The sequence below is a fragment of the Euphorbia lathyris genome, chromosome 7 (assembly GCF_963576675.1).
Source record: "Euphorbia lathyris chromosome 7, ddEupLath1.1, whole genome shotgun sequence".
Lineage (NCBI taxonomy): Eukaryota > Viridiplantae > Streptophyta > Magnoliopsida > Malpighiales > Euphorbiaceae > Euphorbia > Euphorbia lathyris.
In genome coordinates, this window is record NC_088916.1 from 39269476 (window position 1) to 39293248 (window position 23773).

Below are 23773 nucleotides of genomic sequence, written 5' to 3' on the forward strand. Positions count from 1 at the left end.
GGAACGTTGCATCAGAGGAAGGAAAGCGTTGCTATCCGGAATCTTCTAGAAGCGTTGCCATAGATGGAGAAGCGTTGCCTTAGCTACGGATTTCTCTAGAATCTCCTAGGCCAAGATTTTATTAAGGAATTGTATAGAATCTTCTAGGCTTGTAAATAATAGCCACACATTGAGGCGGTGCCACAACTATAAATAGGCCACCCCTCTCATTTGTAACATATGATACGAAATCTGTTGCATTAGCTATTGAAGCAATACAAAAGCTTTCTTAGCAAAACTCTCTTGTCCCATTTCTTTCTCCCAAACTCACTAAGTCCATCAGCCCTATTTCACTCTTGCCCACCACGTACAAGCTCAATTAGGCTTACTTAGCGACTTTGATAGCAAGCGTTAAGTGCCGCACGGGTTCGAAAATATAACCCCGTGACAACATTCATCCTATATTGACTTAAAATTCAACATGTATTATGACTAAAGTTTCCTTAAAAACTTCAATTGGTGTTAATGTAAGACGAAAATCAAACCGAGCTAAAAATTGTTAGTTCAATTCAATGCCTATAAACCTAATTGAAAATTGAAAATAAGATTTATTGTATCATAATTTCATGATATAAAATAGAGATTGAAATAAAGAATTTATTTACTTAAATACATTTACTTGAGACGTTTTTACTTTAAAATCGTTTCGGAGATTTGTGAAAAATATGAAAAATGTTGCCCGTATAGAAATATCATTTCTAACGATAATGATAACCTAAAAATAATCATTTGGTGAAAATTGAACTTATGATTAATTTATAATTATATGAAAATGTAAAGTGTATGAAAAATAATGTTTAAATAAGTTGTGTTGCAATATATGTTGCATTTGACAAGTGTTGCATTTATAAATGTTACTTAAAAATTATTTTTATTCGTTGCATTCATTCGTACGTGTAATAAAACGATATATGCAATATCTCCTCCCACACTTAATTTGGACCATGTCCTCATTGGTGCAAAAATGGATAAAACACGAAAAATTAGTACGAAATAAATCATACGGATTAAGAAAGAAAAATTATCAAATCATCCATCATAAGATAAGCAAAATGTACTAAACATAATATAAAATAGAAACATTGTACCAAACTTTAATTCAAGATAACAAATCAAGATAAATAAATGGAGAAAAGACTAGATAAAACCTAATCATGTGGAGGTGAATCCGTTGGAGACGGTGTGGTCTCAACGTTTTGTCGACGGAAAAATGAAAGCATCCGACGACGGGTAGACTTGTGCTCCCTCCTTAAGTTGTTGAGGTTGTCATTCATCACCATATTGTTTTCTACCAAATCATCAATCCGTAAATTCATTTGGCGATTGTGTGAATTGATTTGGTTCAAAATCCGTCTTAAATCAGCCGGATCATCATCATGAGGTGCTTGGGGTTATGGTTGTGCTTGTGGTGCATCTTCCGCTTCTTCCGCCTCTCCTCCTTCTTCGGGGCCTACAAATTGTGAACTCTAAGCTCCTCCTCCAATATTACCACGAAGATGGGCAATATGTGACTCATAAGAAATAAAGACGGGAGGAACCGAAGTAAGAAATAAGTGAGCTCGCTCAAGAGCTGAAATAGTCAAAATTGGCACATATCCATGGTAGGAAGACATATCATAATCGGCCAACTCTCCACAAGCACCCAAAACAATAGCGGTAATAAAATTACCGAGAGAGACTTGAATGGTGTGAGCCCTCGAAGCACGATACAAATCAAATAGCATACCAATGCTATCAACCCTTAAACCTTTAAACAAGCAATCAAGAACGAATAAATTCCTAACTTGAATTTTGGAGCTCTCAACACGACCAAACAACGAAAAACTCAAGAATTTGTGAAAGAAAAATACACAATTATCCCTAATCATTTTACTTGAAGTGTTTTTCGAATTAAAGTATGCTTGACCCGAAAGAGTGTTCCAAATTGTGTCATTATCAAAATCCCTAGGCTTGTCATAGAAATCACTTATAGGAAAACCAAACATATTTCCCATGGCTTCATAATCTATGGTGTAAGTCACACCATTATTTCGAAAAGTGATGGAAGTCTTCCTCTTATCAAGTTGCAAAGTAACCAAAAACTCCACAATATATTCCGTAATGCGAGGAAACCGCATTGAAACAAACGTTTCCCAACCTAAAGTCTCAATGAAAGCATTAATTCGAGTAGAGAAATTTAACTCTCTTACCGAATCAAAGTCAAGGAAATGCATGTCCACAAACTCCCTTTTGGAATTGGAAAAATGAGTGAAATGATTCGCCTCTTCCTCGAAAGCTATGTCAAAATAAGCCCCGCAATGCACACGAAGGCGATTTGCTTCCGTAACTTGTGGCTTATGACCGACACGCTTTGTTCTAGGCATGATTGTGGTTTTTAGGTTTTCAAAATAGAGAAGAAGAGATGAAGAGAGAAAAACCAAAGGTTGAAGATGAGTTGGGAATTGAAAGGTTTAATTGAATGAAAGAGAAGGTAGATGAAGGGGTAATTGATTGTGAATAGTGATGAATAAATTGGGAAGAGGTAAAGTAGTGTATTGGGAAGATTTTAGAGTAAGGGATTGGGTAGAATTTGAGGTGATGTGATGTTTGTGTAAGGAATAGGTATTTATAGGGTTGAAATAGAGTGAATTATAGGTAGATTAGGAATAGGAATAAGCTTAATTTAGTGCAAAAATTCGGAATTCCCACGCCTACAGCACGCGTGTCACGACCGAGAATCCGGATTCTCGGTCGCGACACGGCAATTTCAGAGAATGTTTGGCTCTGAAATTGGCCTGTTTTCGCTGAACTTACCGAGAATTAATAATTCTCGACCGAGAATCGGCCCCTGGTGGCTTATATTCGCGCATTTTGACCCCGTTCGTGCAATTTCTTGAGCAATTATGTCCTGAACCTAATTAAAATTGTACCTGTACTTAAAAACATAAATGATAAAGCATTAATTACAAGGAAACCAGAGGTTTATCCTTATTAATTGAAAAATAATGAGACATAAGTACCTTAATGAGATTTAATGAATCATTAATGTACATTAAAGCATATAAGTGAAATGAATCATCTTAAATGAAATAAATACAAGTTCATGTATTTTATTTATTGATTTTAAAACCTTAATCTGTTAAACAAAATTAAATGGATTAAGTATGATTCAGATATATAATTTGATGAAATTATGGATACATGTGTTAATTATTAAAGATCATATAAGTTCATTAAAAACATTATCATCTTCATATAGGCAAGAATGATTAGAATTGATCAGCATGAAATGGATTTAATACAGAGTGACTCATTATCGCATAAACAATGGAACAAATATATATAAACCAAAAATCAAACTAAGAAATGAACTAAAAATGAAGTGAAATTTTTATTGAACAACAATATATGTACGAAATGAAACAAAACATAAATACAAAGAAAAACTTAATATATACAAAACATACACATATTTACAAACTTAAAATCAAAACAAACTTAAACTACTCTAAATACTCATCCCTATCAATTGGGATTCGCCTAGCCCTATAACGCTCTAATTTCAACTTCACGAAAGCTTGACGTTCTGGTGTAGAAAGAAAACGCAGGCCTGTCCTAAAGATACGTTTCACGAGGCCTTCATATTCCAAGAACTCATAGTCCAATGTTGGAAAGGATTCAGCATCGCTCCAAGGAACAGAAATAGTCCCCTTGGCCCCGAGAGTTATCCCACATATGGTATTGCCGAAACCAATCTTCTTATCCTTGGATCGAGAAGCGGCAACAAGACCTTCCATTAAAATTTTGGAGGTATCAACTGTATTGCCTTGGAAAATATCTCCAAGGACATATAAATCCGTGTCTTTGACAACACTACTAAATGTGCGTCTGAACAAACTGTGACACAGAAATTTGTGTAAGTACAACATCGAATTGGAGTTGATGGATTGGTTGTAGGCGAGACGAGGATTGAAACGCCAAAATCCTGTTAGCATCCTCCATATATCTCTGGATGTCGTATCTCTGCCAGGATGATGTTTGGTTGTATCCCTCGGGGGAAAACCAAACCAGGCATGTAATTCAGGGTATCCAAATGTAAAGGTTTCGCCATCTCTATGAAAACTGAGACGCACCCGTCGCTTGTTCACAAAACGTACTGTACAGAAAAATTCGAGAATCCAGTCTCCAATAATAGGAAACCTCATATGGGCGAACTTGGTCCATCCTAATCTCTCTAGATAGCGATTCATATTATTGCTGATCCTGAGTTCATCATTTAAGAACTCGTCCATATACAGCATGCCAACGAAGAACTTATAGTGAAGTCTGTAGTAGCATCTGCCTTCGTCATAATTGTATATAGGAAATGGCGCACCATAGCGTTCTGATAAGTCAGGACGCTTATTGCGCGAAGCAGTAATCTGTTTGGAAGTTTTGTGTTTGGTAGTCATGGTTTTGAGGAACAAAAATGTTTCTGGAACTTTGTTTGAAAATGGTGTTTTGAGAATATTAGATATGTGTCTGACAGAGATGAATAGAAAAGTAGTAACAGAAATTTGAACCTCTTTGATTTATTTATAGGAATCATAGGACGAAAGAAGATGTCGTTTTGATGTGAAAAGGCATAAAATCAGACATTTTGGAGTTGAAGAAACTCAATTTTTCGAGTTTGAATGGTTGTGTCTGCAGGAGGAAGAAGAAACATGTCTGATGGTGCAGAAAACACCCGTGTCGCGACCGAGAATCCCGATTCTCGGTCGCGACACGCTGATTTCCTCTCGGAAATCAGGCGTCGAACCCCCAATTTTTTGATTCTCGGTCGAGAATATAAATTCTCGGTAAGTTCAGAAAATCTCTTACCTTCTTAGACAAATTTGAAAGTGTTCTCAACTGAGAATTCTAAATTCTCGACTGAGAATCACTGATTTTCTTCTAATTCGAACTATTAACCTAAAATCTGATTAAAAACATGACTTAAATATATTTTCACGTATCTAAAACTTAATATAAATTCATCTAATAACGAAAAATCATAAAAATGACATGTGTAAAAATAAAATAAAATAAAACTAAAAATCTAAACTAATAAAAATTCAAACAAAAACAAAAAGAAAGAAGTACAAAAAAATTAACGAATTAATCTTCATGAAATTTTGTTATGAACTCAATTTCCTTAATTGGAGCATTTTCATAATAAATTTTGCATCTATTACTGTTAAACTTAAAGCGAACTCCGTTAGGTCCTTCAAGTTCTAAAGATCCATAGTCGAATGTTTTAACGACTAAATATGGTCCTGTCCATCTGGACTTAAGTTTACCTAGAAACAATCGGACTCGTGAATTAAATAACAGCACCTTCCAATGCTAAAGCATTTGACTTTAATCTTAGCGTCGTGTCATTTTTTCACTTTTTCTTTATATATTTTTGCATTTTCGTAAGATAAATGACGTAATTCATCCAACTCATTTAAGCTGAGCAAACGTTTCTTACCTGCTTGTTGCAAATCATAGTTAAGTGCTTTAATAGCCCAATAGGCTTTATGCTCTAATTCTACTGGTAAATGACATGCTTTTCCATACACTAATCGGTACGGTGTCATTCCTATTGGTGTTTTAAATGCAGTACGGTATGCCCATAATGCATTGTTAAGTTTACAAGACCGGTCTCTTCTTGAAGACGAAACTATCTTCTCTAGAATCCATTTGAGTTCTCTATTTGATATTTCCGCCTGACCATTCGATAGAGGATGGTATGGCGTAGATACGCGGTGGTGTACTCCATATTTTCTCATAAGTGTTTCAAAACTTCGGTTTATGAAATGGGTACCTCCATCACTTATCATGATTCTAGGGCATCCAAATCTACAAAATATATCTTCAAGAAAATTAACAACAACCTTAGCATAATTTGTAGGGGTTGCAATTGCTTCAACCCACTTCGAAACATAATCGACGGCTACTAAAATATAAGTTTTACCAAAAGAAGGGGGAAAAGGACCCATGAAATCGATACCCCACACGTCGAAGACTTCAACTTCTAACATGTTTATGAGAGGCATCTCATCTTTCCTTCCTAAATTCCCGATTCTTTGACATTTGTCACAACGAATAATAAATGAACGAACATCCTTAAACAATGTAGGCCAAAAAATCCACATTCTAATATCCTAGCCACTGTTTTACTAACGCCGTTATGCCCTCCATAAGAGCTAGAATGACATTCTAACATTATAGACCCGTAATCATTTTCACTAACGCATCTCCTAATCATACCATCACCACAAGTTTTGAACAAGAAAGGATCTTCCCAAAAATACTGTCTAACATCAGAAAAGAATTTTTTCTTTTGCTGGAAATTTAACCCTTCTGGAACAACGTTAGCTGCGAAATAATTAACTATATCCGTATACCATGGTGACATGACACTTTTTATCTGATAGAGATATTCGTCAGGGAAATCATCTCGTATACCGATAGTTTCACATATAGGACCATTTTCATCTTCAAGTCTTGATAGATGATCATCGACAAGGTTTTCTACTCCCTTTTTGTCTATAATTTCTATATCAAATTCTTGTAATAAAAGAACCCATCTAATCAGACGCGGTTTTGCATCTTTTTTAGCAAATAGATACCTTAAAGCTGCGTGATCGGTATAAATAATAACTTTAGATCCTAACAGGTATGACCTAAACTTATCACATGCAAAAACTACAGCTAGCATTTCTTTCTCGGTTGTGGTATAATTTAATTGTGCACCGGATAGCGTGTGACTGGCATAATAAATAACATGAAGTTTCTTATCCTTCCTTTGACCTAAAACACATCCGACGGCTAAGTCCCTTGCATCACACATGATTTCAAAAGGTAAATCCCAACCGGGTTTAGCAATTATGGGTGCACTGACTAAAGTTGCTTTCAATGTTTCGAAAGCTTTAACACAATCTTCATTGAAATCAAAGGTTGAGTCTTTCATGAGTAAATTAGTAAGTGGTTTGGAAATTACAGAGAAGTTTTTTTATAAATCGTCTGTAAAAACCTGCATGTCCTAAAAATGACCTTATTCCCTTAACAGTAGTTGGAGGGGGTAATTTTTCTATCACTGAAGTTTTTGCTCTATCCACTTCTAATCCTTTTTCAGATATTTTATGACCTAAAACAATTCCTTCGTCAACCATGAAATGACATTTTTCCCAGTTTAAAACTAAATTCGTTTCTTCACATCTAGACAAAACTTTATCCAAATTTCCTAAACATGCATCGAAAGAATCTCCGTAAACTGAAAAATCATCCATAAAAACTTCCATGACATCTTCAATGAAATCGTTAAAAATTACAGTCATACAACGTTGAAATGTTGCTGGTGCATTACATAGACCAAAGGGCATTCTCCTATATGCAAAGGTTCCATAAGGACATGTGAAGGTTGTTTTATCTTGGTCATCCGGGTAAATATAAATTTGAAAGAATCCGGAGTAACCATCTAGAAAACAATAGAAAGTATGACCTGCTATCCTTTCGATCATTTGATCGATGAAAGGTAGAGGAAAATGATCTTTCCTGGTTGCTTTGTTTAGGTTCCTATAATCTATGCAAACCCTCCAACCGGTGGTGGTTCGCGTAGGTATTAATTCACCTTCGTCATTCCTTACAACAGTTATGCCTCCCTTTTTAGGTACACAATGGATTGGACTAACCCATTCACTATCCGAGATAGGATAAATAATTCCATTGTCTAAAAGTTTAGTAATCTCATTTTTTACTACTTCTTTCATGTTCGGATTTAAGCGTCTTTGCCTATCCGCTTTAGGTGGCTTATCTTCTTCTAAGTGAATTCTGTGCATTACAATACTAGGATTAATTCTTTTTAAGTCTAAAATTTGACATCCCATACTTCCTATCCTATTTCTAACAACTTCTTTCAATTTTTCTTCTTGAACATTTGTTAATTTGTTAGAGATAATTATAGGTAGAGAATCGCCTTTGCCTAAGAAAGCGTACCTCAAATGGTTTGGTAACTCTTTAAGTTCTAATTTAGGGGGTATTACAACTGAAGGCGGAACTGGTCCATCTTCTCGAATCAAAGGCTCTGGGTCCTTATCTTCTAATTCTTCACCCATTATAGGTTCTATTATTTCTTCTTTTTGAATAATATCATTGACACATTTTTCAACTAAGTCAAGTTTCATACAAGCGAATTCCTCCATAGGATATTTCATCGCTTTGTTCATATCAAACTCAATCTTATCTTCTCATATCCTTAGCACTACTTTCCCTTCCGACACATCAACTAGAGCACGTCCCGTGTTCATAAACGGTCTAACAAATATCAGTGGACAATTAACGTCATATGCAAAATCTAATATAACGAAATCGGTAGGAAAAATAAATTTGTCAACTTTAACTAAAACATCCTCAATTATACCATATGGTCTCTTAGTGGTTTGATCCGCTAATTGCAAAACCATATTGGTACGTTTGATATCTTCTTCTAAACCTAACTTATTAAAAATAGACAACGACATTAAGTTTATACTTGCTCCTAAATCACAAAGACAACTTGAGAATTCAATATCTCCAAATTTACATGGAATAGTAAAACATCCGGGATCTTTGAGTTTAGTAGGCAAATTACTCGACACTATCGAACTACAGTCTTCAGTTAATGAAATGGATGAAATTCCTTCCCAACTAATTTTCTTTGAAATTAAATCTTTTAAGAACTTACCATAATTAGGAATTTGCGTAATCGCATCTATAAACGTCAAATTAATGTGCAAATTTTTAAGTTTATCTAAAAACTTTAAAAGTTGTTTGTCATAGTCCTTATTTCGGACTTTGTGTGGAAAAGGTGGTTTGGGTACAAAAGTTTTTGTACTTGAGTCAATTGGTGAACTTTTTGTGTTTGATGTATCTTCTTTGGACTTTGGTAAATCAGTTCCTGGTAAAGTTGGATCTCCGGGCATTTCCGGACCTAAGTAATTTTTCCCTGAACGAAGAGTGATAGCCTTTACATGCTCTTTCGGCTTTTCTTCCGTATGGCTGGGAAGACTTCCCTCTTTTCAAGATGGAATTGATTTAGCAATTTGTCCAATTTGAACCTCCAAATTATGGATGCTAGATGAATGGTTTTTAATAAGCTGGTCGAATTTATTCTCGATCCGTTTAAAACCATCGTCGTGATTACTTATTTTTCCACTCATAGCATCTATAAATTTGTCGATTTTGGAAGATAAAGTTCTAATCGTATCTCTTGATTGATTTTGATAATTATTGGTATGATTTTGATTAACATTTACATTATTATTATTATTATTATTATCTTTCCAGTTAAAGTTAGGATGATTTCTCCATCCAGGATTATAAGTATTAGAATAAGGGTTATTGGTTTGGTTTTGCCATTGGACAAAATTTACCTGTTCAATCTCGCTCATACCTTCATAATCCACATCCGTTTGGATTGGATTACCATTAGAATCGCATGGTGCCGATAAGGCAAAAAATTGGGCTTGTAACATTGCAACTGGATCAAGATTCACTATACCTTTAACCGATGATGTGTTTGAGGATGATGGTTTCGCCACTGGTATATGTCCATGTTTCGCGGGCCACATACTGCTGTTGATTGCCATTTCCTCCAAAAGTTCCCTTGCTTGGGCTGATGTCTTCTTCATGAATAGCCCTCCCGACATAGCATCTAATGAACCTCTAGTTGTAGGATTTAATCCATTATAAAATGTTTGCATTAAAAGTTCAGCGGGCAATTGGTGGTGTGGGCATAAGCGTTGAAGTTCTTTAAAACGTTCCCAAGTTTCATAAAGAGTTTCATTATCATTTTGAGAAAAAGATGTTAACTCATTTATGACTCTTGCGGTTTTTGCTAAAGGAAAATATTTCGATAAAAACGCTTGGGCTAATTGTTCCCAAGTTGCAAATGTTGCGCCTGACATCGAAGTTAACCATTCTTTGGCCCTGTCCTTCAAAGTGAAAGGAAAAAGGCGAAGTTTGATTGCTTCGGCAGTCACATCGGGTATTTTAAAAGTGTCACAAATTTCAAGGAAATTTGTCAAATGGGTGTTAGGATTTTTGTTAGGTAACCCATAAAATGTTACATTATTTTGCAACATATTAAGCAATGCTGGCTTAATTTCAAATTGGTTTGCAGTGATTCTGGGTCTAACGATACTATTGGTTACACTGGCCACCCCTGGCCTAGCGTAATCCATAAGTGTTGGTGGGTCTGCCATATTATCAGACTCGGTATTTCTTGTTTTTAATGGAGTTTTATTTTTGTTTTTATTGTTCTTTTTAATGGTTTTTTCAATTTTTGGGTCTATAGGGTCCGGTGAAATGCCCGAGAATTGCGCATGAACTTGAAATCTTGCACGAACCGAAACTACCTTCAAAACAGAATTTGAAAAAAATAAATATGTTAGTAAATTAAAATTAATAAATTACAAAAGTTAAAATAAGTATGTATAAACCTAGATTCGAAATAAAACACAAAAAATCTAAATTTTTGTTAAAAATTTTGGCGTTCCCCGGCAACGGCGCTAAAAACTTGTTGAGCGATTTCCGCAAGTGCACGGTTTCGCTTGTAGTAATAAAAAGATATCGATCCCACAGGTAACGTTTTTTAACGAAAATTTATTTTAATTCAGTTTGATTCGCGTTTGAGGTTTATAATATGGAAAATCGTTTAGTTTGATTTGGGTTTGAAATTGATAGAATAAGAATTAGATTAGAGTATGTAGAATGTTAGAAATCAATCCTGTTTTTAGTATGAATTTACAAGACAGAAACGCTTAGTGTTTAGAAAAAGAGAATAAATGTTTTCGTTTGCATTAAGCAAAGAAAGCAACTTTAAACTTTGTATAAATTATAAAAATGTAATAACGTAAACTCTTTCAATTAAAAGGCTTTGAACCACAGACAATCCTCCTACGGTCGGGTTAGATTGCCACCTTAAGAATTAATTTGCCTAAGTGTTCAACAAAGTTTCCTTGTAAAGATATTGAATTCAGCTACGTTTTAATGAAAACACCAGAACTCACTTCGGATCAATTACAGAAGTGCTACATAAAAATCTATTGAATTGCATAAACTTTATTAGATGAAGTATGAATTTGATACAAGTTTACAGAGAACAAAAAGCACGGAAGCTTTCGTCGACTTTCAAGTGAACGGGTTGTCAATCCTTTCCTTGAACCTCGATTAGAGTTTGTCAAGCTCCTGGGTCGAATCCTCTACTTATTCTTCTCGCTGAATCTTCGAAATAGAGACTGGTCTATCTACTACCAAAATGTAAACTAATATAAACTGATCTTAATCTAAATCTAAATGCTACTGAGTTTGTAATTATTTGATAAACAATGTGTGTACATCATATTGCTTTTACAAAATCGAACTTCTAACTCTGAATTGCTTGACTCAGAATTTCTACATTAATTCTGTACTAAATCTTCTCTTCAATATATCCTATCAACTCTCTATTTATAGATGTTGAGGAGTCGGGTCTAAGGAACGTGTCTGCTGCGAAGAGGCGTTCTTATCCAATCGAACGGACGTGTTTCTTTAAAAACGAACATGTGAATGTTGTTTTAGATTCAGCGCCTCATCGCAAGCGATGGGGAGAACCGTTGACGACACAACTGTTTTGGGCTCGGGGCCCAATTGAGATCACGATGCATTTTCGACAGGGTCGGCACCGGAGAATGAGAGTCGCCATCCAAACAAGGTTTGGGAAATGTTACTGAGATTCCTTACGGGAAGCAAGCGGGTTCGGGAAATTTGGTACACTTTGGGGAAGGCTAATATCCTCTCGGAAGAAGATGTTAGGCACCCCCAAAACGCCCGGTGAACCCACCGGCCTCCTACTTAACATTCCGAGTCTTACCAGGCTAATCACATTATTCCTTTAGGTTTAAAATTCTTTTAAGAAAATCTTGTTTTGTTTTGTATGAAAAATAGCACGAATAAATGAAAATTCTCAAATCAAGTCAAACAATTATACAAAATGGGTACAAATTAATTAATTAAATTACAAATACATCCGGGCATCCCCGGGTCTTCAACCATATTTAATTATTTAATAAAACCTGCAAAATCCGGGTTAGAAGCAAATAATTAAGAGAATATTGAGAAAAAGAGAGTTTCAGCATTTTTGACAGAAGAGTTTTGTCACAGATTCGTATCAGAAGGCTTGGAATGGCCTATTTCCGTTTTCTGACGGAATTCACAGAATGTCTGTCAGAAGGACCTGCTACTTTACTTGATTTATTTCTCATTTTTTTCAACTCCGTTTGCCACGAAACTCCACAAAACACACATTAGTAACTTCTAATAGTTAAATAAAATACTAACTTGTGGAAATAATGCTAAAAAATAATTAACATAAGATTAATTGATTTAAACATGCTAATAATAGAAAACATACTTACAGGAATCAAAATGAATAAACTAAAAAGTATTAAATCAGGGGCCAAAATGAATAGAATGAAAGTTATTTATTTTTGGGATTATAATGAATAAAACAAAAAGTGTAATCAGGGACTAAAGTGATCAAACAAGAAAGTTATTTATTTCAGGGACTAAAATGAATAAATCAGAAAGTTATTTATTTCAGGAACTGAAGTGAATAAAATAGAAAGATCCTAATCAGGGACTAAAGGGAATAAATCAAAAAAGTTATTTATATTAGAGATTGAACGAGATAAAAAAAGAAGATTTTTATAAGTATTGGTAGTAAAATGACCGTGAGATTTTTATCTCGAATTGGTTCGTTTACCCCAAATCATCGTTATGAACAACAAAATAAAACAATCGAATCAATAATATTAACTGGTAATATTATTAATGTCAGATTTGTACAAAAATAAAACAAGTTAATTGAACAAATAAAAAGGATCAAAACAAGTGATTTAACTGGTAAATCATTGCTTTAGGGTTAATTTAAACCTATTTAGGCATCAACTATATACGGAAAATATGTTTGACACCTTCATAGATAATAAAAAATCATATTAGACAAATAAAAAGAGAAATAGGGATGAACAAATAAGATTTTACGGTGTAAAAATAGAACCAATAGACAAGATTTGTCCCTCAGAAACCTTTACCTAGGTTGTGGGATGATTGGAAAATCAAGAATAATGGAATACGGGTTTTGGTTTCTCTAAAACAATATTTTATTCGGAGTGTTTTGGCAGAGCTTCGCTAATTTTTGGTATAATTTTCGTCCTCTTAAACTTTGTCTAAGAGCTGCTATTTATAGATTTTAATTAGGGTTCGGGGTCAGTTTTAGAATTAATGAAATGAGACAGTGGCTAAAAGGGATTTTTAACCTTTTCCCCAAAGGTTCCGCCGCAACCTAATTAATAAGGTTTTAATTTGAATTTTTTTTCTTAAAATTAAAGATAAAGGGACCAGCTGCTGACATGCGTCGGCACTGACGCGCTGCCACGTGTTAGGTGCATGCCAATCATGCGCCGACATGTGGCACCCTGTTTGCCCCATTTCTCGGGTGTATTTTAGCTTCAAAACTGTCCTTAACGAGCTCTGATTTCGACGATTCTTGTTGCGTTGGACTCGTTTTGACGAGACGGACATTTTAATATCCAACAACCTAAGAATAAAAATTACCCAAACTAAGGTATTTACCTATCTTCATCCCGAATTTCATCCGAAACTTCATCTGGTCATAACTTATTCATTAGACCTCCGAATTGAGTCCGGAAAAGTGCTTTACCGCACTCTTGGGGGGCACGACCCACTAAGATATCCTAAAACTCATTTTAGCTCTCTTGAAATTTTTGGTTTTGGATGGGGAATGGTTGATCTGGACTTCCTAATGGGGATTTTTCCGTGATCCATTTTCCATCGTATTTTTCCAATCATCCCTGCAGGTTTTCATCGTAGGGCTACGACTCCGATGTCTACAGCTGCCCCTACTTTGTCATACTTTGTGAATTGTGTGCATTTTGAAAGAAAACTGATTTCAAGATAAATGTTTTAAAAAACGGTGATTTGCCCCCTACTTTGAAGAGGCTGAAGCAAAATGTGGGCAATGGAACAAAGTAGGATAAAGTAAATACTAACCTGGAGTCGAAGTGATTGCGGGCCATGCGATTGTTGGTGTATTGTTTTCCATTCTGAAAACGTTACCAGATTTACTGAGAGTGATATCGTTCCCCATTCCGAGAACGTGACTAGACTCCATGATAAGATTGTCGTTCCCCATTCCGAGAATGACATAAATTACTGATGTATTATTTTCCATTCCGAAAACGTTACCGGGCTTATGAGTTGAATGTCGTTCCCCATTCCAAGAATGATATGAATTGCCGATGTATTATTTTCCATTCCGAAAACGTTATCGGACTTACTGAGTTGAATGTCGTTCCCCATTCCAAGAATGACATGAATTGTCGATGTATTGTTTTCCATTCCGAAAACGTTACCAGGCTTACTGATTTGCCGATGTATTGTTTTCCGTTTCGAAAATGTTACCGGGCTTACTGAGTTGAATGTCGTTCCCCATTCCGAGAGCGACATGAATTGCCGATGTATTGCTTCTCATTCCGAAAATGTTAACGGGCTTACTGAGTTGAATGTCGTTCCCTATTCCAAGAATGACATGAATTGTCGATGTATTGTTTTCCATTCCAAAAATGTTACCAGGCTTATCGAGTTGCCGATGTATTGTTTTCCATTCTGAAAACGTTACCAGGCTTACTGATTTGCCGATGTATTATTTTCCTTTCCGAAAACGTTATCGGGCTTACTGAGTTGAATGTAGGTCTTTTCAGCGACCTATAGTTGTGGATCCCTTCAGTGATCCCAGATTGTAGGGTGTCTTCCACGATCTGTACTAATTAATCTCTTTAGTGATCTCGGGTTGTAGATCTCTTCAATGACCTGTAGTGATTGATCTCTTCAGCGATCTAAGGTTGTAGGTATTTTCAGTGACCTATAGTTGTGGATCCCTTCAGCGATCTCAGATTATATGTCTGTTCAACGACCTATATTTGTGGATCCCTTCAGCAATCTCAGTTTGTAGGTCTCTTGAACGATCTTAGTTTGTATATCTCTGTAACGACCTGTTGTGGTTGATCTCTTCAACGATCTCAATTTTTAGGTCTCTTGAACGATCTGTAGTTTTGGATCTCTTGAATGATCCTAGATTGTAGGTCTCTTCAGCGACCTAAAGTTGTGGATCCCTTCAATGATCTCAGGTTGTAGGTCTCTTCAACAACCTGTAGATTTGGATCTCTTGAGGGATCCCAAATTGTAGGTGTCTTTCATGATTTGTAGTAATTGATCTCTTCAGTGATCTCGGGTTGTAGGTCTCGTCAATGATCTGTAGTGATTGATCTCTTCAGCGATCTGAGGTGGTAGGTCTCTTCAACGACCTATAGTTGTGGATCTCTTCAGCAATCTTAGATTATAGGTCTCTTTAACAACCTGTATTTGTGGATCCCTTCAGTAATCTCAGTTTGTAGGTCTCTTAAAAGACATGGTATGGTTGATTTCTTCAATGATCTTAGTTTGTAGGTCTCTTGAACGACTTGTTATGGTTGATCTCTTCAGCGATCTCAATTTGTAGGTCTCTTGAACGATCTGTAGTTTTGGATCTTTTGAACGATCCTAGATTGTAGGTCTCTTCAGCGACCTATAGTTGTGGATCCCTTCGACGATCTCAGGTTGTAGGTCTCTTCAACGACCTGTAGTTTTGGATCTCTTGAGCGATCCCAGATTATAGGTCTCTTTAACGACCTGTCTCATTAGTTGACTGCTCTTATCAAGCAATCTACTTGAGCTATAAAATCCTACTCTCCCTTCGGGAGCCATCTGGATTTATTGAATAATTGATCGGAACTATTCATGTTGGCCGACTTTTCTCTAAACTTCTATTTGGGAAATTCTGTCTATTTGTTGACATTTTTGCCATTTCAATTAGGACAAAATTTTCTGCATAAAGAGAACAAACCATGCCCCACTTCGTGGGAGTTAGATTATCTTTAGCCTAGCTTCCCTTCGGGACGGCTATCGGCTTCTGAAAAAGTTATAAAAATGGATTATAAAGAAAAACTGAATACTTATATGGAGTTTCAGGGCTGTTCTGAATTCATCATAGCTCGTGCTTATCCAAGCATTCTCAAATTTGGGATTTGTTTCCTCGAGGAGTGATCCAATCCATCTCTTCAATGTCCTTGAGTTGATGTTCTCATTTAACGACCTTCAATTGATGATTTCATTCCATAACCTTGAGTTGATGACCTCGTTCAATGGCCCTGTGTTTTCTTGCTTCAGAAGATATTTCTTTGGTGTACCTCAGGTCAGGATAATCTGCAAAACAACTTGAAAAATGCGTTAAACATTTCCCTTTGGGACATCATTGCCCTGATTCTAGGGGTAAATTTCATATTGCATCAACCATTTTCTAATTTAGATAGTCTTTGCCCCTCGCTTTTGGTGACAATTGTCCTTTTTATCAGACTGGAGTTTCAAGTCTACCCTACATTAAAGCAATAGGCCTATTGACATCGAATCAAATGACACATAACTATGTGTAGTGATGCACGTGAGCCTATGCATGAGGATGCATGTGTCCTAATCTATGGGTATGTGCAAATACTTATGCATGTATACATGTATGCATAAATATATATGTGTGAATGTATGTGTGTGTTACACGTGTATCTTACTCTGTGTGGATACACTGGGAGATGTGTGTGTATGTATGAATGAATGAATGAAATGATATGATAGATTTTCCTTTTCAGACTCGAGAGTTGTGACGCCTTTTAGGATCAAGGAATGATATTTCAACGACATGCCCAGTTTGTGATTAGATTGTCTACAAATGATGAGGATAGATATGCCTGGCATGAGAAGCTCAGGGGGTAAGGTTTTAGCTTGATGAGGCTCATATCTTTTGTCAGGAAGTGTCGACTTGTTCATATTTTCCCCTAATTTTTGCCTGAGTTGCCCTTTTCAGGTTTTCAACTCAACGGGATCTCTCTATTCTTCTCTATCTCTCCTTTTGCCTGAACTGCCCTCAAGGGTTTTCCATTAAGCTTTTAAACTTCTCACAGTTTTTTCTCTATCTCTCCTTTTGTCTGGACCACCTCTTTTGAGGTTTTCAATCCAACTCTTTTTTCTTTTTTTTCATGGATGTGAGAGAAATTGGGTATTTTTTAGTGCATGGACTCGATAACCATTTCATTATTGATTTCCATACTCGGCATCGAATGTGAATTGGTGCTCAGTCTCTTGACCAATGGAGAAGCCTCCTGAACAGGCTGGCGGATGATTAGATCATGTGGATATGTCATTGTCAGAGATTTCAGCTTGGGTGATAACCAAAGGTTCATGTGAGTAGTCGCTCCTGAAATGTTTTGAGGTGAAGCCTCTATCTGCACTTATGTTATAGAACACCACCCTCGGGAGTGAACCCTTGTTGCACACTATGTTGGCTAGTCCGTGTATATCGATGAGGAGTGAAGAGCTCGATATATTCCTCAGTTTGGAACGGAGTTCACTACTCTTGACGATTTCAAAAGCAAGATGCTTTAGTCAAAGTCGACTCTTGAGAGGACAATAGAGGAGCAGAAAGACCAAGCTCCAAGGAACATGGGAAGAGAGGAGTAGTCTCTTTTATACGTATATTTTGGATGTGATATTTATTGATTCAAACATTTCATCGTATATATAGCTTCTAACTATCCAACTCAATAAAACACTTGGCAAATATACATTGAATTGTTTATTGCTCCGATTCCTAATCACTGTTACCAAAACGTGCCTTTTCTGGTTTTCACATTCCAGCTATTTTATTTCCTCACTTTTATTCCTGGAATTTTTAAATGAGTGCCCTTTTGGGGGTTTTCACCCACTGGGAAGTCCCTAAATGTTGCATAGGCCGCCCTTTAAGGGTTTTCAACCTATCGGGATCTTTTCTTTTTTCTTTTTATTTTTTATTTTTTTATGAGAATTATTTCTTGAGCTTGTCTAGGTTCGTCAGTTTTGTGAAGTTGTTACCATTTATGGTTACCGACTCGACTGCTCCTCGATCAGAATCTTCTTCACAAATAGTTGAGCTTTCCCATTTTGGTTTGAACTTGCTAACCTTGGTCTATATGTGTTTGCCTGCCCAGTTTCAGCACAAAGTCTGACTTCCATAAGGCTTTTCCACTTCATTCTAAGAAACTTTTGTCACCCTCTTTTGGTACAATGCGGTGCGGTAAAGCATCATCACTTGCTTTTCATCAATCCAGACTAACTAATCATGCTGGTTTAGAAGCCACTGCTTTTCTGGTGATTCTACTTTCAAGAGATCTCTTCTTCATTTTGATAGGAAACCCTCGTTCTGCTCAATAGACTAGGGAAATAGAATTGTCCCTGAAAAGAGTTCACATTGTTGTTATGTACCTCCATAAATTGGTAGTTGCTCTCGCCAATCTAGTAAGGCTTATCTGTCCTTTTGAGGATGCTCTTAATGTTCTTCTTTATTGCTTCTACTGCACCATCAAGGTAGTACTTTGCACATTTCATGCCCATTCTGTTTCTTAGGGCAATGTTGCCCCCACAAACTCTTTCTTAACGGCTGGATAGTAATAAGGGATTCCTTGACCTTGGCGGCTTCAATGCTGGAGAATGGATCAAGGACTCCCTACCAATTTGGAGAATGTTCTTCCCCTTCCACTAGTTGATTCCTTCTGAATAGTTTGAAGAAAGGTGCACCTATCATCGTGAGTTGGATATATAGTGTTCTGTATAGGAAACCTCTGGCCTCGTTCTCTGCCTTGGGAGATGACACCCGTTGATTCATCTGGATTTCTTTTAGGTTCGAGCTATACCCTTTTCAAACTGATTACATGACTCAGAATCTTCTCAGTAGTTACACTTAAGACATACAAGCATATTGATTATCCTCTCTCTTCTGACAGGCGTCTACATTAATGAAGTGTTGCTCTCTGGTTGACCATCTATCATACAAGCCACATACCCTTCCATTTATTTGTGAAACAAGTCATGGGGTAGTGCTGCTATGATGTATTGGTGGGTGGCCCCAACGTGGCTTAATAGTAGTATGTGCTCCTTTTTTGTCATGAAAGATACTTTGTGCTTGTCTGCTTCAACCAATTCGATCTTGATAGTGGTCTACAAAACTTTATGCTGGAGTTGGCATCATGCTGAGGATAGGATTGTGTACCACCACACATGGGCATAGAGAAACTATTGGACATTGTTCAAGTCTCCATGGTTTACACACCTTTTGAACTTTCCTTCCTTCTTCGGAATTGAGGCAATGTTGGTCGGCCACCACTTCTAGAAACTTGGGTATTATAGGACTCCCTTTTTTATCTTTTCTTCCCCTCATGTTCTCAGCCATTTCTTTTTTTTGACACAATGTCGGGAACCGTGCTCTGAAATCTATCACTAACATGTCATCATAACACCAAGCAAATAATTTCTCATGATTTTTTTTCATTTTTTTTCACCATTAATTTTCTCTCTTCAGCAATTAGGTTCTGAGCAATAAGTATATTTTTTGAGACTTTCATCTGTGCCATGAAAAAGAGGGAAGTGTTTCAATTGAGTGAATGCCAAATGCTGATATGTGGTGTGGATGAGAATGCACAAACTTATCAATACCGTATGAGTAAGCAAAAACAAAATTTTATTGAAATTAAAAGAACATGTTCATAATGTCTTATTTAAGAACAGGAAAGACAACAGACTCAAAATTGTAAGCCTCCATTCTTATGTTGCTTCAAGGAGCTTTAGGTGCCTCTACTTCATTAGTTTCCTCGATCACGAGAACTTCTTCCTCAGCTCAGTTCGATTCATTCCCCATTTCCACTGTTCTAGGTGTTGCTGAAGGATTCACCTACGGGGAGAATTTGGATCACTTATCCTTCCTGCATTAATAAAATCTTGAATCTCATGCTTCAACCTCAAACAATTATTTGTATCATGACCATGCTTTTGGTGGAAATTGCAGCATCCGTTACATTTCATTTGGGAAAGGGCTAAGTCATCACTAGCTGGTAAGGTATGGAGCAAATCATGCATTTGTAGGCTCCTAAACACTTTAGACAAAGGTTGAGTAAAAGTGGAGAATTTCCTTTTCACTTCAACAGGCTGAGGGTGTGATGAAAGTGGAACAACTCTGTTGAACTTACTACTCCGACTGGGTGGAACTTGTTGTTGTCGATGAGGAGGTAAATGCAAGGTAGATCCTCGTTGAACGAGTGTTGGTGGTGCAGACTGTGGTATGGGGTGGAAAACAGGCTCCGTAATCTCAGATCTGGGAGTCTCAATGACCAATGACTCATTTAGGACCACTCGTATCAACTTCTTCAGCTCAATCTTGAATTCGCTAGAAGCAAGAATATCAGGGAGGACTTGTTTAATTGCTTCTCGGAGGTCATGATCTCTAGTTGCCCCCTTGGAACTCTGAACTTCCTCCCTTAATTCCCCAAATCGACTAGCTGCTTCACCAGTCATATCATTCTCAAAAGCCTTTTGAATGTTAAGGGCATGCTTGAACTCATTAGAAAAGAGGCACTTCACTAAGGCCTTTTGCACTTCAGTCTCGAGATTATGGTCTAAAGCACTGGATTGGGCCATGAATGTGATCTAGACAAGGAAGAGGAAAGATGCATGAGTGAGACAATCTAGACGTTGTGAATTTTGATGATTCAATGCATGTACAAGCTAAATACAAGAGCTACCTATTTGTGCATTCTACATATGGATGTATGATTTATGCATGATTCGTGGTGTGTGCTTTTTTTCTTTTTCAATATTCACAAAAAAGGTAAGATAAAAGCACAAAAAGGATTAGTAAGAACAAAATAAGAAAAACAAAACAAGCAAACTGTTAGTTCAAACACATGTAGCACATAGCATAAAAGACCTTCTTCCAACCTTATTCCTCCCACACACGTTTGGCTTAAGTCTCTTCCCTAGGATTTTTGGTTCTGGTTCGTGTTGCATCAACATGGGATGCAAGAAACCGTCGTCATGCCTGACTCTTGAAAAGTTGATGTAAACATTCATCACTCATTTATGACTTTGTTCAAACAATTAGGATATCCCTTGTATGGGTTATGCTAAAGGGTAAGGTCGTTGCTTAAAAGGCACCATTCTAGGCCTAGCCCACGAGACACATTCACATCCACTTTAGGAATTTTAAGCTTCCTTCAAACGGATCTCGGGGATTGAAGCATAGGATGAGTCATTTTAAGCAAGTCGTGTTCTTCGCAATAGGTTATCCCAATCAACATCCGAGGAGGATATTTGGATAGAGCTGATATCTCTAACTTTTTTTTAATTTTCTTGATATGGGATAAAGCTACCACAAAGAATACGTCTATTTCTTTTAAGATAGTCTATATCAACCTTAGACTTTGCCTTTTGTTCCAACTTAGGGGGCGAGAAGCCTCTTTTTAGTAGGTAAAATTTTCGGGTATAACAAATACCATTATAAACAGAAACGAATCCTTTTCTTCCTTGGTATGGACTACGTCATCCTAAAAATTATCAGATAGGGAAACTAGGGCGTAGCACAACTCATGTCTAAGGAAGAACAAAAATATGTTCAATAAGAATAGGCCATATCTTCCCTCATTTCCAAACACAAACTGATTAAAATGGCATAAATTACATTATAGGCCCCGAGATAATGTCTTCGAAAACAGTTTATGGTAACCTTGATTTCACATGTAGTGTCTTTAAAATCATTTACTTTAAACTTGAGAAAGCTGAATCTACATTGTTTTGACATGATTCAAATTCACCCCCATTGAATCGTCGATTCCCCTGATTACAGAAGAGGTTAAATCTCTTTTGGGGTCTCTAAGATTTTTGGGTTGAATGTGAAATATGTCAAAATTTGTCTATTCGGCTTTCTACAAATTCAAAGTCCACTATCTTAGAGACTAACATATGAAACTTTGGGTTTATGCTACCAAACCATTGACACATACATTATCTCATTCTTACAACGTAATTCAAACTATTTTAGTCACCTTGGGTTAATGTTTTGGGTAAGACATGTACTATACCTAAAAACATAATTTTGCTCTTACTTGAATGTGTTCTACTAAACTAGAACATCCTTCCTTTTTCCTATTGAAAGAGGTTAAATAATTTTTGGGTAATGACACGAACCACAACAAGAAAGTTTAAAAAGCCAAACATACTTCACACCAAAAACTCTTAACGGGTCATACTTCCTAAGGATAATTACTAAGCTGCTATATGTGGGCTGTGTTCGGAACATGGGGACCTTGCAACAAACTCAAACTACCCCTATCGAATGGAGTGAGATAGTTTGAAATTTCTTACAAGGGGGAATTCACACTAAGCTAGCCTTTAACTATCGATTGGATTGTCAAAGTGCTTGATGCCAATTCCCACCGGGTTGTACATCTAATGCTCATGCTATGCATACAAAAAGGAATAAATATAATTAGTTCAAGTAACACGTCCAGAATGTAATCGGAATCAATTTCTCTGTCCCCAGCAGAGTTGCCACTGTAGATTCAGCGCCTCATCGCAAACGACGGGGAGAACCATTGACGACACAAATGTTTTGGATTCGGGGTCCAATTGAGATCACGATGCATTTTCGACAGGGTCGGCACCGGAGAATGAGAGTCGCCACCCAAACAAGGTTTGGGAAATGTTACCGAGATTCCTTGCGGGAAGCAAGCGGGTTCGGGAAATTTGGTACACTTTGGGAAAGACTAATATCCTCTCGGAAGAAGATATTAGGCACCCCCAAAACGCCCAGTGAACCCACCGGCCTCCTACTTAACATTCCGAGTCTTACCAGGCTAATCACATTATTCCTTTAGGTTTAAAATTCTTTTAAGAAAAGCTTGTTTTGTTTTGTATGAAAAATAGCACGAATAAATGAAAATTCTCAAATCAAGTCAAACAATTATACAAAATGGGTACAAATTAATTAATTAAATTACAAATACATCCGGGCATCCCCGGGTCTTCAACCATATTTAATTATTTAACAAAACCTGCAAAATCCGGGTTAGAAGCAAATAATTAAGAGAATATTGAGAAAAAGAGAGTTTCAGCATTTCCGACAGAAGAGTTTTGTCACAGATTCGTATCAGAAGGCTTGGAATGGCCTATTTTCGTGTTCTGACGGAATTCACAGACAGAATGTCTGTCAGAAGGACTTGCTACTTTACTTGATTTATTTCTCATTTTTTTCAACTCCGTTTGCCTCGAAATTCCACAAAACACACATTAGTAACTTCTAATAGTTAAATAAAATACTAACTTGTGGAAATAATGCTAAAAATAATTAACATAAGATTAATTGATTTAAACATGCTAATAATAGAAAACATACTTACAGGAATCAAAATGAATAAACTAAAAAGTATTAAATCAGGGGCCAAAATGAATAGAATGAAAGTTATTTATTTTTGGGATTATAATGAATAAAACAAAAATTGTAATCAGGGACTAAAGTGAACAAACAAGAAAGTTATTTATTTCAGGGACTAAAATGAATAAATCAGAAAGTTATTTATTTCAGGGACTGAAGTGAATAAAATAGAAAGATCCTAATCAGGGACTAAAGGGAATAAATCAGAAAAGTTATTTACATTAGAGATTGAAAGAGATAAAAAAAAAGATTTTTATAACTATTGGTAGTAAAATGACCGTGAGATATTTATCTCGAATTGGTTGGTTTACCCCAAATCATCGTTAT

The 23773-nt window shown here is 36.4% G+C and overlaps 1 non-coding gene across 1 annotated transcript; it reads left to right on the forward strand.

Moving 5' to 3' along the window:
- The first annotated feature begins 9780 nt into the window (after positions 1 to 9780).
- On the forward strand, positions 9781 to 9887 carry LOC136201734 (small nucleolar RNA R71). Its single transcript, XR_010674076.1, has one exon. It is a non-coding gene; the product is annotated as a small nucleolar RNA R71 (small nucleolar RNA).
- Positions 9888 to 23773: the final 13886 nt, after the last annotated feature.